Below are 18,820 nucleotides of genomic sequence, written 5' to 3' on the forward strand. Positions count from 1 at the left end.
CTTCGCGGGCCGGATCCGGCCCCCGGGCCTTGTGTTTGACATGTCTGATCTATTGGAACCATGACATTAACCCCAAAACTACCATTTTCTACCTTAACCACATTGGGGTCCTGAGCTCCACTCACCATCCCTAAGTCGAGGGACAGGCTGACAAAGACTTGGGGAAGATCTCAATATGGAGAAGGAAGAAGTGCCTGGATCCAGCATCCCGGACATGGCTGCTACTACAGGGAGCACAATATAAACATGAATAATTGTTTGTTTGTCAATTCTTTTTTAAAAGAAGTCTTAAAATCAAATGAGCAATACCTTCTGTGCTAAATCTAAGTCCACCATCTAAATAAAGAACTTTGCTTTCAGTCAGCTTCCCAAAAGTTTTCATTATGACTGGGAATAAATGCAACATAGATGTGTGCAAAAACACAAACAAAAGCCTTGCTTTTACATTCTTAATGAGAGAAGGATAGTCCTGGGGCTAATAGTGTGTTGTAATCAAATATGGGACTCAGCCAAGAATAAAATAGTCTTTCTTTTTTGGGTTGTATTCACATTGCATTCAACTGCATGTTTGTTTGGGTTTGGCGTTGAATGTTATCTGTGCCAATCTTTATAGTCTGCAAACCATGACTTATGATTTACCAGATGTAAGAATTCACACATTATTAAAACAATTTTGCGTAGGACAATGTGTGATTTCAATGAATGAGTGTATGAGTTTTCAATGAACTTATCTAAATGGATCTATCAATATTTATTCTAGACTCTGTAGTTTATCCACTGGAAGCAAAATATCTGGAATGAGTTTTAAATTGCCAACTCGTACACAAAGATATCACAACTATCTATGTACTGTAAGTATCTTATGCAAGCATTAAAGTGTTTCCCTCTATAATCCCATCTTCTACAGTATATTGTTTCTATTCCAAAGCTACAAGTTCTACCCAGACTTTGTAAGAAACAAACTTGAATGAAATGCATTTGTTCTTACTGCCCTTTTCTGCTCTGCCCCCTTCAAAAATGAATATCAGATAAAAATACTTCTAATGACAATGCATGTAAAAATGGGGCAGTCTTTTTAGCTAAACCATTAAAATCTTCCACTTAACTGTGGATTGACACTCTTTGTCAAGGTTTTCACTAGTAAAACTTTTGCTTTAATTATTCTGAGGTTAGTTGTCATACAGCCATAGAATGAAAGGGTTGGAACGGATCCTGGAGAGCAGCTAGCCCAACCTTCTGCCTGTTGCCCTAATCCTTAACCACAACACCTCCCAACAAATGGAGAGATCACTTTTCAAGTGGAATAGTTGAAAAGTTCTTTCTGTTGGGAAATTTTTCCTGATGTTTACTGAGAATTGTTATAACTTTTATTATAAGTATTGTAACACAGATACAGATACCCTTACACTTCATAATCTTGTTTAAGATTCTCATTATCTTTCTTCCTAAATTAACTGGCCAGCTAATAGTTCATCTTTATCTATTCTTGTTCTGCCCAGTCCTGCAGAAAAAGACTATATAGTTTTACCTTCAATTCTTCACCATTAAGTGTAAGTTAACTAAACTTACATTTCAGTTAACAATTTTTCAAACTTGGCAACTTTAAGATGTGTGGACCAATTCCCAAAACTTCTCAGATAGCATCTATATGGATATATAGTATTTATATAGATATATGGATATATATATGGATATATGGATACATCTATATAGCAGAATATAGATATAGTGAAATATATAGATGTATGCATAGGCACTTATCTCAGAATAATAGTGCATCTGATTGCATTTACATAAACATATAACGTAATTTAAGCTATGCTTTCACTGGAAATATATAATAGGCAAACCTATGAGATTTAATGAGATTATTCAGGGACAATGTGTGGTTTTCTTTTTTTTACAAACAGATCCCCTGAGACAAACTGGACCTATGTAAATACTGAAGAAGGAATTTGACAGGACAGGACTACCAGGTACAATAGGGCACCCAGAGTCCTTCAGGGATTCAGTTGGGAAGGTACATAACTAAGTCCTTCGGGAGAAGGGGGGTATAGAAATTTAATAACTAATAAATAATAAATAATAAAACTAGGAGGCACTTGGAATTCCTGAAAACTTAAAGAATTTGTTCTTGGATTCAATTTTGCACTTGCCAAATTCAGTCAGTAAGAAAAAGGAAAAAAAGAAATAGGCATATCTCAGACAGAGTGTATTTCAGTGCTCTTTAATTACTGCAAGCTAGAGAACAAAGCAATTAACTGCAATACACCAGAGAGATAATGCAGAAGGTAGTTATTAACAGGTGGAGGCGGGGAGGTGGGTTGGAATAATTGTGTGTGTGTGTGTGTGTGTGTGTGTGTGTGTGTGTGTGTGTGTGAGAGAGAGAGAGAGAGAGAGAGAGAGAGAGAGAGATATGCCTTGATACCATTTAAAAGTAGAAAGCCAATTACTTTGGTAGTCATTATATACTAGGTGTTCTTCAAATCTGTTATTAGTGAGCTGTGGGAGATGCTACCAAGCACATAAATTTTATAATCTGTTTAGAATGTAATTTATGACATTCAGGAGTAGACATCCAATCTAGCTTTCTAGATCCTTAAGGAGAGCTTTAAAGGCAGAAATGGCAGAGTTTTGGTTTTTTATAATACAGTATAAAGTTAAGCATTAGTCAATAACAGTTGCACATCAGTTTTCTATTAATATGAATTATTAAAATGGCATCCTTATTAGTACATAGTAAATATTTCTGCAGTCATGAGAAAGACTTGTCTAAGAAGGACTGTGCTCATTGTTCTGTTATTACATTGAGAACCCACTGTGGGTTAGAAAATCTTGATCAGACAAGGTTAAAATCAACAAAAGAACTCTTTCTTCCCTTTGAGGTGTTAGTTATATGTTCTGCAATATATAGTTATCATCTTGATGTCAGGCTCAGGTGACAACCTGCCACAGGTTGTTCAATTCCTGCCATGGTGGATCAATGCTCAGTTGTGTGGAAAAATACTATAGACTTATACACTGCTTCACAGTGCTTTACAGCCCTGGCTAAGGTGTTTACAGAGTCAGCATATTGCCCCCAACAATCTGGGTCCTCATTTACCAACCTAGGAAGGATGGAAGGCTGAGTCAACCTTGAACCGGTCAGGATTGAACTCCTGGCAGTGAGCAGTGAGTTAGCCTGCAATACTGCATTCTAATCACTGCACCACCAAGGCTCACCCACCACTAAGATGACCAAAAAAAACAGTTATCATATCTGGACTACAAAAATTTAGAAATCCAGAAAGTTGTAATCTACTGTCCTTTTGTTGTCTAGAATTGATATGATAAACATATAGTAAGCAAAAATTATCTGACTAAAACATATCACGTTCTACTTTGGACCAGATGAACCAGTCGCCTTTAAAAATTTTGACTCTTCAATGTATTTTTTTTTTAGAATCAGGACAAACCATTCAGTTTTCTTGACAATTGAAGAAATTTACAATAATAAATATTAATTTGGAATAGAAAAATGGAGGCTTTCAGATCCAGCAAATCAATGGTCTCAGATTTTTAAAAAATGTTATTTTTTTCTCAGAATGTTAAGATGAAACAAATCAAGTTTACAGAATAACAGAGTTGGAAGGGACCTTGGAGCTTTTCTAGTCCAAACCTTTGCTCAGGCAAGAATGGTTGACCAGTCTCTTCTTAAAAACCTCCAGTGTTGGAGCATTCACAACATCTGGAGGCAAGTTGTTCCACTGATTAATTGTTATAACTGTCAGGAAATTTCTCCTTGGGTCTAGGTTGCTTCTCTCCTTGACTAGTTTCCATCCATTGCTCCTTGTCCTGCCTTCCAGTGCTTTGGAAATAGCTTGACTCCTTCTTTGTGGCAGCCCCTGAGATATTGGAACACTGCTATCATGTCATCCCTACTCCTTCTCTTCATTAAATTAGATATACCCAATTCCAGCAACCGTTTATTGGACTTCTCATTGAATGTTTAAGAAGAGCTACAGCAGTCATCCATTTTTCTATTCTTGTGAAAACAGTAAATTTGAAGATATGATTTGGTCTTACCCTCTGATTTTTCTCTTTTAGTTGAAAAAAAAATAGCACACATAAAGTTTGAAGAAAAGTTAAAATGTGAGTTTTGTTAAATAATAGTTTTAAAAAAGAATTCTGGATGGTTTTAGCCTGGATTGTTGCAAAAATAGTTTTTGGAAATGGATTTACATGCATGATGCCGCAGATTCACTTGTATAATATGTTTCTGAGTGAGCCTTGGTGGAGCAGTGGGCTAATGCCTCCTTAAGTAACACCAGCTGCCTGCAATTAGTGCAGGTTCGCATCCCACCAGGCTCAAGGTTGACTCAGCCTTCCATCCTTCCGAGGTAGGTAAAATGAGGACCCAGATTGTTGGGGGCAATTAAGCTGACTTTGTAATAATGCCGCTTGGGGGTGTGTGAAAGCCCTAATAAGCAGGCATATACATAGAATGAAGGCTACTGCTAAGCTTGTAAGCCGCCCTGGGTCTTCGGAGAAGGGCGGGATATAAATGGAATTAAAATAAAATAAATAAAAAATACAAGATTTAATTTTTTTTAATGAGAGAGATGCATTTTTCAAACCTACAGAATGTATTTTATTCTGTTACATCTGTTTTAGGGGGTTTGTTCTGGAAGGAGAGAGTTATTTTGTTTATACTTGTTCTTTTTTCTTTGTTTCATTTAAGCAATGCAAAAGAAAGGTAAATTTAACTGTCGTATGAGTTCAGCATTCTCATTTTCTGCTTTCTCAAGAGGAAGATTAAGATTTTGTCACTTTTAGTTACAGTTCACAGCATTTCGTCTGCTTTCTTTCAGGGAGATTTTAGTACTTTTCTCCCATTTTACAATCCTTCTAAATCACAGACATGTGGCAATTATTAATAGGAAAAATCCACCAATGGGTGATTTATTATCGGTAACCTTTATCCAACATAGCCAATTTTCAGATGGTGTTCACAGCTGGAAGAGGAAAAATAAATATTTTCCTGCATGCTATGATACTAATTTAGATTAGATATTCTGTGATTATTCTGAAACAAAAAATTGAAAGGCAGCCACACACAATATATATTTAACACGACACAGACCTCTAACTCAGTTACTGCTATGAGGAACAGCAAATGCTGTGTAACAAGAATTTGGAACCCTGATTTTTTACAGGGAAAACTATATAAATGATTTTTCTTCCTAAAGCATTCATTCCAAACATATGGAATGTCATTGAAGATTGGGGGGAAAATAGCTTTGATCACATGGACTTCCTTCACAGACATAATACATGGAGGGAGCTCAGTTTTTCTTATAGCTCAGATAACTTTTATATGAGTTTAAAACTGAGCTGACATAATATCTTTTTATGGTTTATTTGGTTCTGATTTAACATGTTTTGTGAACCCAACAAATACGCTTTGTTAATGGTTGCATTGTACAGTGTGAACTCAGTCAAAACTAATTGATCAAAAGATAATTATTAAGGAAAGTATGTTGTGTGAACACAGCCTCCTTTTAATTTTGTTTCATTTGTTGTATAGGCTTAGCAGGTTTAGCTAAAATTGCCTTTTTATTATAGGGTTGGTGCACACTGGGTTACATTGATTAAACAATGCCCCCTATTGAGACCCTGGAAACACACCTTCTCTCTAGCAGTGCCTGCCCTCTAGAATAAGGTTCCCCCTGAAATTCAAAAAGCTCTCTTTCAAGATTTTGAAAGACCTTAAAAATCTGTCATTTTGCCCAGGACTTTGGAGAAGACAACTGCTGCCCCTTTCTATCATCATTGGCCCCTTCTCTTGTGCTGCATCCAGGATTTATTTATTCAATTTCTATAGCCACCCATTTCAGCCAAGTGACTCTGGGTGGCCTACAATTCTAAAACTATAAAACAGTTGATACAAACAGACACAATAAAAGATCCAAAAACAAATACATCTGGCAGCCAAGATAGCTAATCAATTAAAAGTAAAACCAAGAAACAGGACCCTTAACAAACTCGGAGCTCCAGGTCATTCTAATCTCTGAGGGGAGAATCTTCCATAAGAGCAGGGGATATGGCAGAGAAGGGCCACCTTCTAGTTTTCCTCAGTCAATACTCTGGCTTGTGGGATCTGCAGCATATTCAATCTGCTGGATCAAACTAGACAGTTAAGTGGTCCCACATGTAACCTGGTCCCAAGCTTATGTAGGGCTTTGAAGATGACAATCAGCACCTTGATTTGCCCCCAGGCAACACACCAGTAGCCAGTGCAGCTCAAATAATAGTGATGTTACATGTGCCGTGTATCTAGCACCATTTACTACCCATGCAGCTGCATTCTTCACCAGTTGAAGTTTCCAAATGCTCTTCAAGAGGAGCCCTATGTAGAGCTCATTGCAGTAATGTAAACAAGTGGTAATAAAGGTATGGGTGATGAGTTGTAGGGCGTCCTGGTCCAGGAATTAGGTGCAACTGGCACACCATTTGGAACTGTGCAAAGGCTCTCCTAGTTACAGTTGCTACCTGCTGTTTAATCAGGAGCCATAAGTCTAGGAGGACCCCCAGAAAGCACACCCAGTCTGTCTGGGGCAATGCCATCCCATCCATATTTCATCCCAAACTGACAGACCACCTCACTTAGTAGCTGTTAAATAGGAGAGGAGAGAGGATTGAGCCCTGAGGCCACGCAGCAAGTATAGACCAATAATTTCTGTAATATTTAACAATTGTAAACTGCTTAGACTTTCTGGGATTCAGGTGGCATATACATTTAGAGCCTTGGTGGAGCAGTGGGCTAATGCCTCCTTAAGTAACACCAGCTGCCTGCAATTAGTGCAGGTTCGAGTCCCACCAGGCTCAAGGTTGACTCAGCCTTCCATCCTTCCGAGGTAGGTAAAATGAGGACCCAGATTGTTGGGGGCAATTAAACTGACTTTGTAATAATGCCGCTTGGGGGTGTGTGAAAGCCCTAATAAGCAGGCATATACATAGAATGAAGGCTACTGCTAAGCTTGTAAGCTGTCCTGAGTCTTCGGAGAAGGACGGGATATAAATGGAATTAAAATAAATAAATAAATAAATAAAATTTAATGTTTTGTGATTGCTGGTCATATAGTTAGCCAGATTTTTAGACTGGATTTGGCATTTTTATCCATTCATCAAGGCCTTCTCAAGGACCGTTGATAGGCAGATGCTGTTTTCTGATAGTGTTAAAGATATTGCCACAGAATGTAAGCTCTTCCAAGAAAGCTGCCTTTTACAATTGACTGGTGGTGATTTTGACAAAGCCAATGGTATTCGTGACACTCCAGATGTTTTAGGATTGCACCCAAAGTGCCTACTGCTATTAGTACTATCTTTTATTTCCTTTGCCGCACTCATTCTATTTGCAGGTGGCCTTCTCTTCCCTCTCCTCCTCTCCTCTCCTACCCTTCCCTTCCCTTCCCCCATCCCCTCCATCCCATCCCATTTCCTTGTCTCTAGGAACTGCAGCCTTCACTATTCAGACTTTTTTGCCTTTCTTCTTAGCAGTTACTAAGTCTGGGGTGTTATGTGGCAGCTGCTTGTCTGTTTGAATTCTAAAGCCCCAGAGCACTTCAGATTCTTCGTTTTCTGTGACTTTAACTATTTTGCGGTCCCACCAGTTTTTGTGTCAGCCAGATCTCCAGCGTTTTTTCAAAGCTTGCCTGCTCTCAGCTGCCATAGAAATGGGGAGGGGAGGTTTAGGTATTTAGGATGAGAAGCTGGTGTGTGAGTGCGTCTCCTGGAAATGGGAAGGGAGGTTTTTACTCATGAGCTATGGCACTGCTGAGTGAGTTAGTTTACACTTCTCCAAGGCCAACCATCCTGGGGCTCTGGGAGGCAAGAAACACCTGCGGAGGAGCCATTTCCCATAACATCTCATGGACGTTGATTGGACAGTTGGACAGGCTCCAGGATAAGGGATTTGGGATGAGTTGCTACGTGTAACTTGTGTGTGGTTTTGCCTCAGGTCTTGCCTGCTTTCGCTGTTATCAGTTCTTTCTTAGTAAAAATACCTCTTCTCTAAATCAAAGGAGTTGGTGGTTTTCTTTCTTAGGATTTGGATGGAGGCAGTGCTGACATCCTACTTTTTATTAATTTCATATATACAAACATGTGAAACCACAGCTGCCAGTTCTTTCACTGGTGTTAGCCTCCATTTGCATAAAGTTCTTTTCAAAAATCTAGGCCATCATAATGTATTGGCATAGTATATGTGTGAATCCAGGCCTTTTGTAATTGACAGATAGTAATTTTATCACTGTGCAGATTTTTAAAAAATCCAACATTTTGGGGGTATGACACCCATTGGTCCAATAATCACTGGGACCACCACAACTGGTTTATGCCATGATTTTTCAACATCAGTCTTGAAATGTTATGATCTTCTACAATTATTTGTCTTCTACTATATCCGGTATTGCCACATCAATTATTCATATTTTCTTCTTTTCAGCCACAATTAAATCTGCTATGTTATCTGACAAGTCTTTATCTGTTATATTCAGAAGTCCACAATATTTTAACCTGCTGATTTTCAACTATATAATTCCACCAATTTTTTTGTTACTGGAATAAGATAATTGTCAAGGTGTTCCAGTGAATCATTTTGGTGACTGTGTTATGTCATTGTTTGTAATCAGTTTGCACAATCTTCTTGCACAAACTCAGTATATGTTCTAATGCAGAGGTCTTTTGGGCACCAGGGACCAGTTCCATGGTGAGAGGTTTTTCTGTGGACCAAAGGGTGTGTGTTTTTGTGTGCTGCCTGCATCTCGTGGATGGGGCTTTGTTTGTGTGGCCCGGTTGCTGGCATGCCACGGCCTGGTACTGGTCCATGGACCGGGGGTTGGGGACCCCTGTTCTAATGTTTCTTCTGTTTCTGTGAACAATCTGCATATATATGTTTCAGTTAATATACATTTTTACCTGCTGAATTTCTTGTAACTATGAATCTTAATCACATACAATTTTCACCAATGTGGAAAGGACAGAGTTCAGATGCATTCAACTGACTTATTGTCCATTATGGCTATGAAATTGGCTACATTATGCTCTAAAGCAGTTGTGATGAAAAGAAAATCAGATTCATTTTACAGACGTACAGTTCTGCCAAGAATATCACCACTTTATACAACACTTGTATGACCTTGTTGAAAAAGAAAGGTCATTCTCATTTGCAGCAATCTATTCCTGTTTAAATCAGCTGATCATGGCAGAAGGCAGCACAGCTAGCATGCCAGAATGCATATTTTAGCCAATATCCTAAATGCAGACTCTAGAAGACATCTTGATTGACTGGGAAGTAGCTGCTCCAATCCTAAATGTGACAGGCTTATAGCTTCAAATCATAAGACTGTTTCTTTCAAGGTAGTGTTGAAAACTGGATTCAAGTTCTGTACTTGGCCAGTGCAAAAGTAAAATGCATTGTATAAAAGTACAAATAAATTGCACACTGTATGTCTAATATGCAGTGTAACTGTATCAGTTAGACTAAACAAAGGATTGCCACTTTTTTGAGGACAGTGGGCATACTTGAAAATTTCAAGGTATTATTAAGGTACTTTCACAAAAATCCTTGCTGGTGAAGTATGCCCAGTCATAAAATGACTGCCAGAGGATATGAAAGTTGACAAAAGACAGCTTTACCAGAATACCATCTGCTTCGTTCAGGACTTCCTGTACTAGTTCTGCATAGCCTTATTGCTTTTCTGGAGCAGGTTGATACCCTTCCAGATAAGGCGGTAGTGCAGCTCCCCATCTTGTCTATTGTCTAAGAAAGTGTATTTTAGCACTCTTGGAAATAAACTGTGGATTGATAACTTCTACTTAGTAGCATACCTTTCCCCTTCCCTTTTTAAAATGGTGAGACCCAGAACCTATCAACTGAATGAAAGAGACTAGACACCCATTTGTCTGAAATGGTATAGGGTTTCCTGCCCGAGCAGGGGGTTGGACTAGATGACCTGCAAGGTCCCTTCCATCATCATCATCATCATCATCATCATCATCATCATCCAGACAGAAACATCCAGATCAGCCTTGTACTTCAAGGCAGAATTATTCTGCATCCTTACTGCTTTCCTAGAGGGGGAAAAAGGAAAATGAAAGTGGGTTGATTACCGTTTGTTTGTTTTTGGCCTCAGGGAGTATCTGAGAGGTAAATCCCATGGTGGATAAAAGTTGACACACAGGTAAAAATCCTGTGTAATGTTGAAGAACAAAAGCCTTTTTTGACACTGGAATAACAATGGCTGAATTCACATATTGTACTAAGGTATTATTCTGATAGCTGGATTATTGAACAAACAAGATTAGATTAAATACATATGATCTTGCTAGGTGAAAACCACTCAACCCACATCAAAACTCAATACAGTGTGTGAGGCCAGGTAATGACTAATTGAGAAAATTATTTTATTCCAAAAAGATGTCTGTGGCTGATTAAAAACAAGATAAAAATCTTATAAAGGAGATAAATACAAAATACCACATTTTCTTGTTGATACTTTCAGAGTCACTGCTGGGATGAACAAACTTGGAGGCCTCTTTTCATTACAGTTATTTCACCACCAATTAATACAATAGCTTTTAGGAGAAATGGACAAGCTCCACAACCAGAAGTCATGACTACAGTTCGCTGTGTAGCTGGAGGAAGCCAATAAAGGACTACTATTGGCTCACAAGGACAGTATGTCATAATGTAGAACATGCCATTTAAGAGCCAGCCTCTGCCAGAGCGGCTTGGCTTCCAGTCTGCACTGTCTAGTGAGGCAGGTGGAGGCAGCAGCTGTTGCCTTACTCAGAAGAAGAGTAAGCCTGCCAAGAGCTCAGAGTGGTGACATTGAAGTCTGTGGCCAGGCTGCTGGGGACATGGCAAAAAGAGACACTTTGCTTTCTGCCTCCCCGCTAACAGATAAGGGGAAAAGAATGATATATACAGGTAATCATTTCCACTCCATTGCTGACTTAAAGAAATTAATTCCAAGTAGATCAAAACAATAGCATTCATTAAACAAGTGGCTCAGACATGAGGCTTCAACTGATATTCAGTTGAAGCCTCATGTGTGGAGTTACATAACACAAGTACATCGTACTCTGTAAGTATCTGTTTACTAATTGTACACTAAAAGAGGATGAAGAAATGAAAATTACAGAATCTGAGGAAATTGGAGAGGAATTTAAGAGCCATGTCTCTTCTGATTGCAAACTACAGTAGATTCCCTTTAATGGGCGTGAACGTAGACATACAAGATGGAGCCTAGGTATATTACCAGAGCTTTGGGAAAGATGCAGTAGGATATGAAGATATGAAATATTTCGTGGTGGGAGGGACATTCTAATATAGTAAGGGTAAAAGCTGTGAAGATGTTCAGAAGCAACACCAAATGCATATGGAGAATATTTTCAAAACAATGTCATGCTGCTGTAGCGATAAACTAAATAAGATTTTTTTTTAAAAAAAAGCAGTACTGCCAAAATAAAAGAAGCAAATCGGAATGACAAGAATTATAAGAGATGCTCTGTAAAAAATTGAAAAAAAAACACTTCTCAGGAGACATACTGCAATTCCAAACAATGAAAATGTTTTGAAGTTTTGCACCTAAAATTAAATCATGAGAAAACATTTACCATTTAAACCTTTTTTTGTAAGGGTGGATGAAATCCTTGCATGCTGTTATTCTTATGACAAAGAGCTGTTAGTTCCTTTTAAAAATTGCTGAAGGTATAGTATTCTGTCACTCTGGATGGAGTGAGGGGGACAGGATACCTCTTTATTATGCCATCTTTTGTTTATTTTCCTTTTGCAAGGTCCAAAGTCTTGACTCTGTGGTTGCAGTGAGGAAGCTGCTCTACCAAAGACGAGACAATTAGTATCAGCAAGCATATATTTGTTTCTATAACTATTGTTGCTCTTCATTTCAGTATAATGAAAATTCCTTTTTTCTGATATTTGTCTTGTTTCAATTCTCAAATATATCTTTTGATTTTAAACAGCTGCTTATATTGCATCTTGTTCCTCATTGTCTCTTCACTTATTATTTTCACCTATGATTTAAGTGAAGTATCCTGTATGCTATATATAGGATGTATAAATAATATATTTAATCAGTGAGTTATAGTGGAATGGAATGAAAAGTCCATTTCCCCTTTCAGATTTCTGTTCTCCAATTCTTCTGGGTTCCCAAATAACACATCTTCACTTCTGCATTCCCCTGACTTTTCTCAATAATTTATACAGCATTCCAGCATCCTTTGTGGCCACTAAAATGCTGACGTTAGCATCCTGTCAACTTGTGCTATGCCCCTGAGATATGAGAATATTATGCTTCAAAATTCAGTTCTACAGTCTATAACTCCATTCAAAATTTCATCTCAAATGCTTTCCTAATTTCTCCCACTGTAGCTTATTTAAAACAAATTTGGCAAAACCCCTGCTCCTGTTGACATAAAATGGACATATCTTAAAAGTATTACTCACATTCCAGCTTTAGATCTGAGGCTAACCTCTTATATTCTTATAATTGTCATCAAAAGAAAGAAATTAGTCTCAAATCTTGTCCAATTTTCAGACAACAGCCAGCCAAGAATACCTGAGAAACTACAAACAGGCTAGCTTATCTGGGCTGTAAAAATCTGGACAAAAACTACTTGGCAGCAAAGGATCTGGGTTTTATGTATTCCATCCAGTGTATTCTGTCTTCCAGTGATCATCTGGATGATAGAACTAGACAGACAGGCAGGCAGACAGACAGACAGATGCATATCCCTACAAAAATGTCAAATATACACCACACATATCACAAAGTTCATTAATCATAATCTTATTGTTATTGCTAGAAAAAGAGTGATGGGATACTAATAAATGCTGAAACTCTGGCTATGACCAACAGAAATCCTTAGAGAAAACAGCATGAGAAAGCATATACCTGCATCTTTCATTAGGGCCCATAACTTTAAAGCAGGAAAGATGAAACAATGGTCTTGGGCAACATGTTAGAAGATGTTTGGAGTATCTGCTGGCTTCAGGAATTCCTGCTACTGAGACTGGAGTGCCCCAAACATCAGATCAAATCAGATCAAGATACATGGTATATAAAACTAATCATATAAGGCAAAATAATAATAATAATAATAATAATAATAATAATAATAATAATAATAATAATAATAATAATAATCACACAAATCTCTCCTTTCTGCCTGACTATAAAAACACACCAAAAAGAAATGAAATAACTAATAATGTGTGCCCTTCCATGACACCACAACTCTGCTGCTCGTGCATCAGTAGAATTCATTCCTACTACATTGCTGAAGTTCCTTGAAATGCCAGGACTGAATACAAAATAATGGAATGCATTAGGCCAAAATTTCCTATCTCTAGCTACGATATATTAATTTTAGTTCAGAATAATATAAAAAAACCAAGTTGATTGCATATAGAGATGAACTGTGGGCTGTAAGAGAATCCAAACGTTTAGCTGTGTTTAGCACAGGAACCTAATCTCCCATCTTGTTGAGCAGAATTCCCCAACCATTCAGGGTTGGCAGCCCTGAGTGGGGGAGGGGGAAAGAAGGGATGGTTTTGTGTGGGGGTGTGCGAAAGCATGCACATTCATGTGCGCGCACAAAACACCCATTGTTCATGCAAGGCTCTGACCGCTTGTGTGGGGGGCCGTGCACACCTGTGATAATGTTCACACAAGTGGTGCCACAAACCCCAGTGACAATGCTCTGATGAGCAAATGCCGCAATGCTCACGGTGACGCTTATGCAAGTGGGGCTGCTCATGGGAGTGGGGCTGCAAGCATCCATGACAATGCTCACGAGTGGGGCCACAAACACCCATGGTGTCACGTGAGTGGGGCCACAAGCACCTGCAACACTCATGATGATATTCGCACAAGTGGGGTCACAAACGTCTGCAACAATGTTTCTGAAAGTGGGGCTGCGAATGCCTGCATTGCTCATGACAATGCTCACATGAGTGGGGCCGTGAATGCCTGTTATACGTGTGGCCATGCTCACGTGAATGGGGCTGTACACACACACATACACACACAGCCACTCATGGCCCAGTAGCCAATAGCCGGGCTGAGGCCCACAGGTTGGAGACCCCTGTAACAGAGTACAAATAATGCAGAAGAACTTGATTTAGAATTGCAACCAAGGTGTGTTTTACTATCGGTACTATCTATACTTTCCTTTGCCACAGTTGTTCTGTTTATATTTGCAGGTCTTTGTATTTTGATACCTTTTCCAGTTCTTTCTCTTCTATTGTGCTGCCTCCAGATACTGCCATATCCACTATTCAAACTTTTTTTGTGTTTTTTATTGACAACTATTTGTATTATTAAATTTTTTGATGAGTTGGGGAGGCTCGTGGTAGGCAAACGTTTTTGTTACCGGTTCCAAATTCCTTAATATAGGAGATGACCAAACTGAGCCTGAGGGCGGGGTCAAACACATCATCAGTTTGGACTCTCTGTTCCCCCATAGAAGACCTAAGTCCACCCTCCCCCCCCTCAAAAGTCCATTGACTCTTATCTGGTGCCAATTTACCTTGACTGTTAGCAGATTCTTGTGTATAGGTAGCATGAAATAAACTTTAGTAATTTTGCATTCCATATAATTATATACTTTTTATTCTCAAGGTCCGGACGGCATAGGTAATTACCAACCAAAGGTACTGGATTATTGCCATTACATTGGATCAAAATCTTCACCAGTGGAGGGCACTAGTGATGTCAAGTATTTGTGGAGACCTGCACCAAGTAATCTTCCTCCATGGATGCACAGGCATTGGTTTGTAGGAGAAATTGGCTGGAGAACAAAAAGGTTTGACTCACTTAACCAAACTGGCCTTCCCCAGGGCAAGAAGATGATGGTAACTAGCTCAGTGTTATTTCAGAATACTTTCTTTACAACTGTGGTAATGCGGCTAGCTCTAGTGGTTTTATGCTAAGTATTCATAGTACATTACTAAGAGGAGAGTATGTTACCTCATGTGTAGCTTGTGCAGTGACATTTTTCTGAAGAAAATATAATGTGCCAGAAAACATAATAGCAAATATAAATATTTATACCATCTTAGCTACTATCAATATAATGTACTGAAACTTAAAATTCAAAATTCAAAATATCAATTCAATGTAGTGACTATTCATCCATAAACAGACAGACATAGCGTCACTTTGGTCCTTTTCCTCATTTTTCCCCCCAAGCAGCATCCTGTGCACACTCAAATTCTGCTGCAAAAGATGGTAAGACAGACCTGAGCAGATTTTGAGAGGATCTGAAAGACCTCTAGAATAGCCATTAAGTAATATATAAGGAAGGAAAGAAGTCAAATGGATGGACATTACTACTAAGGATTTTCCCCACTACCAAGTTAAAATGCTGTCTACCCAGCCTTGACTTAGGACAAAACTATGTTGACATAAAATATGCTGTCACTTTTACAGTCCCTGTCTTGCTTCTGTTGCATGTGCTTAGAATCACTGCTAAACAGTATTATTTTGTGTCAATTAATTATAGACAGAATGGCTGTGCTGCAGTTCCTTTTCAGTATAGTCCATCAATCAAGGTCCTGCAGCAGAAATAAGGTCAATCTAATTTCAGGATTCTTGGAATTTTCTCTTGGCTGACCTTTATGTTCCTCTCCTCCCTCCCCTTGTCAGATCCCAGTTTAGCATCCTAAGGTAAAATATGTTTTTTTTTTTAAAAGTTACACGGGAAGGCACGAGAGCAGAAATAGTACCAGAGAAGAGGAAGGCAAACTTTGCTATAATTGTGCAACTAGTTAGTTCTGTAGAGCAGGATAAACAAAATGTGGTAATTGCTAGGCAATCGTCTCCCTAATGGGGAAGCAAGAAGGGATTGAAATTTAAAAATACAGGCAAACTGGCAAGTGAACAGTAAAAGATCAGTTCAGCTTCTCGTATTAATCTCTGCACATTGCAATAAAGAAGAGAAGGGCTGCTGCAACTAAGGACAAAAGGAATTTGAAGGAAATAGCCAACTATCCATGCACAGGAACAGGTGGGTGAGGAAATCATCCACTGTAGTGACTGACAGATATATGAGCTCTGACTGCCGTTTATTACAGTGGGCAGATCTCTTTTCAAAACTGGCTTTGATTTTGGTCAGCAGTAAAGCATCCAAATTAGCCAAGTCATGTCCAGGCATTTACTGCTGATTAAGCAAATTCCAAAATAAGGCCCTGAGAGCATAGGAAATCTAACTCTTTCTAGTCATTAGGCTGCATCAAGCATGACAGCTGTTCAGTGGATTAGCACAAACATCCTATTCTTTGCCTTTTCCCTCCTCCCTAAATAATAGTAATCCCTTCTCTATTTCTGACATTGTTGATATCAAAAAAGGAGAAGGAGTGTAATGGTATGAAAGGAATCCTAGAAATAAAGGATCTAAAGGGAAAACTAGACTGGGAAAGAAAGGACTTTGGTAGAGGCTACATAATAAAATAAATACATATATACTGCCCTACGTACATATATATCTTGAGGAAAGAGTCCTCTCTGTGCTTCCCAACAATCAAATTAATACCTTGGATCACCTGACCTCAACTACACATTAATGGGTGGCAAAATGTTACACACTGTATATACATCTTGTAGCTCTAATGTGAGGGCATAAGGAGAAAGCATGACTTTATGTTTAATGATGAGTTAATATTGAGTCTTTCATGGGCTGGGGTCAAGATGAGGACAACATAACAGAGCCAAGGGGGATAATAGATTTTGTGAAGATATGACAGTACTATAGTAAAATGAAAATTTTACTGGAAAGATAAAATTTGACTGACATTTTTCTGGAAATGTGACCTGAAAAGATACTGGGAAAGATAATAATAAAAAACAGATCTACAAACATCTAGAAACAAATTAAGTTATAACTAGAAGCCACCATGGGTTTTTTAAAAATAAGACCAATCTTATTTCATTCTTTGACAAAGTGGTTAAATTAGTAGACCAGCGAAATGCTGTGGATATAGTAAGGCATTTGACAAAGTAGACCACAACATACTTCTTGATAAGCTAGAAAAATGTGGGATAGACAGCATCACCACCAGATGGATTTGTAACTGGCAAGCAAGCTGTACTCAGTGAGTAGTGCTTAATGGTGCTACATCTACATAGAGGGAAGTAAGCAATGGAATGCCACAAGCCTCCATCTTAGGCTCAGTACTCTTGACTTAGATGAGGGACTAGAAGGGACACTCATCAGATTTGCAGATAACACTAAACTGGCAAGAATAGCCAAAGTGCCAGGAGACAAGGTTAGGATCCCAATGGATCTTGATAAACTTGAAAAATGGGCCCTATCCAACAACATGAAATTTAATGTGGCAATTTTACACTTAGGCCAGAAAAACCAAAGGTACAAGTACAGATTAGACTCAAAAACAGTAACTTTGAGAGGGACTGTGGAATCCTAGTGGACGATCACTTAAACGTGAGTCAGCAGTGTGTGACAGCAGCCAAAAAAGCTAATACAATCCTTGATTGTATAAACAGAGGCATAGAATCAAAATCACGTGTGAAGTACTAATACCGCTTTATAAAGCCTTAGTAAGACCACAACTGGAATACTGCATCCAGTTTTGGTCCCCACATTACAAAAAAGACGTTGAGAGTTTGAAAAAGTGCAGAGAAAAGCAACTAAGATGATTAAAAGCTTGGAGACTAAAACATATGAAGAACGGTTGCAGGAACTGGGTGGGTATGGATAGTGTAACGAAAGGAACAATTAGGAGGTTGGACTAGAAGACCTCCAAGGTCCTTTACAGCTCCATTCTGAATTTGTAAATAGGAAATAAGTCTGTCAGTTTATTGTGTTTGGACATCATTCCAGGGCTTTACTATACTGGATACACCATTCATTCTTCACCAAAATGTACAAAGCCCTGAACTGCATTTATCTTTATCAGCACCGTCTACATTTGTAAAGTGTTTTCTTAGTAAATACTGACTTCACTGGACAAATGCTATCATTTATTTATTTTCGTCTTCTCTAAGGGAGGATGTAAGGGTAGATGGAGAAGATTAGCACTCAATTTCTTCAAAATCAGTGAAAATATCGCTGCTCAAAATAGTCATTTATCAATGAATTTCAGGATCTTGAGGTATTCTCAGGGCCATTAAAAATGTTTCCCATTTCTAATCTACTTTGTCTGGTTATGGAAGGGAAGTTTCTTCTTTTTAATGATAAATCAGTGTTTATTATTTGTACCTCTTACTGTATGCACTATCACACGTTCTAATGGCACATGGTCCCGCAGTGTGCCTTGTGATATTGTTCATTACCGGGTCACTGAGTTGGCCCTGCTTTTCTTTAAAATCTTACATAGATATATTTAGATCATTCCTGACATAAGTGATACAGTAGTAAAGCAGTCAGATCAGAGGAATATAAATAACTCTCTGAGAATATTCATTTGTTTCCCTTTGACAGCCTAAGGTAAATCTCCCAGCTGAAGAATTTGAAATAATTAACAAATACAAAAAATCCCAGGTATGTGTTTCTTTCAACCCTTTATATCAACTCATTTGCAAAATCTCAGGATAAACATGAGATTAGTAGCATTGTCAGTAAGCTTAACCTTGAATAAAAAGCTTTGATAATTGCATCTTAAGCTATTGCTAACTGATGTTAACTTGCCTTCAGATAAATAGTTGTGAAACGATTAATTTATTTAGCAACAAATTTCAGTTGGTTAAAGAGAATTCACAAAATACTGAGTATTTTTGGTTCTCCAGTTTGCCTA

General features: G+C 38.3%; 1 long non-coding RNA gene across 1 annotated transcript; it reads left to right on the forward strand.

The window, feature by feature from the left end:
• Positions 1-663: 663 nt before the first annotated feature.
• LOC310643368 lies at positions 664-14,813 on the forward strand. Its single transcript, XR_014493058.1, has 3 exons — positions 664-851; positions 1,911-1,976; positions 14,688-14,813. It is a non-coding gene; the product is annotated as an uncharacterized lncRNA (long non-coding RNA).
• Positions 14,814-18,820: the final 4,007 nt, after the last annotated feature.

This window comes from Vipera ursinii (genome assembly GCF_947247035.1).
Source record: "Vipera ursinii genome assembly, chromosome: 7".
NCBI lineage: Eukaryota > Metazoa > Chordata > Lepidosauria > Squamata > Viperidae > Vipera > Vipera ursinii.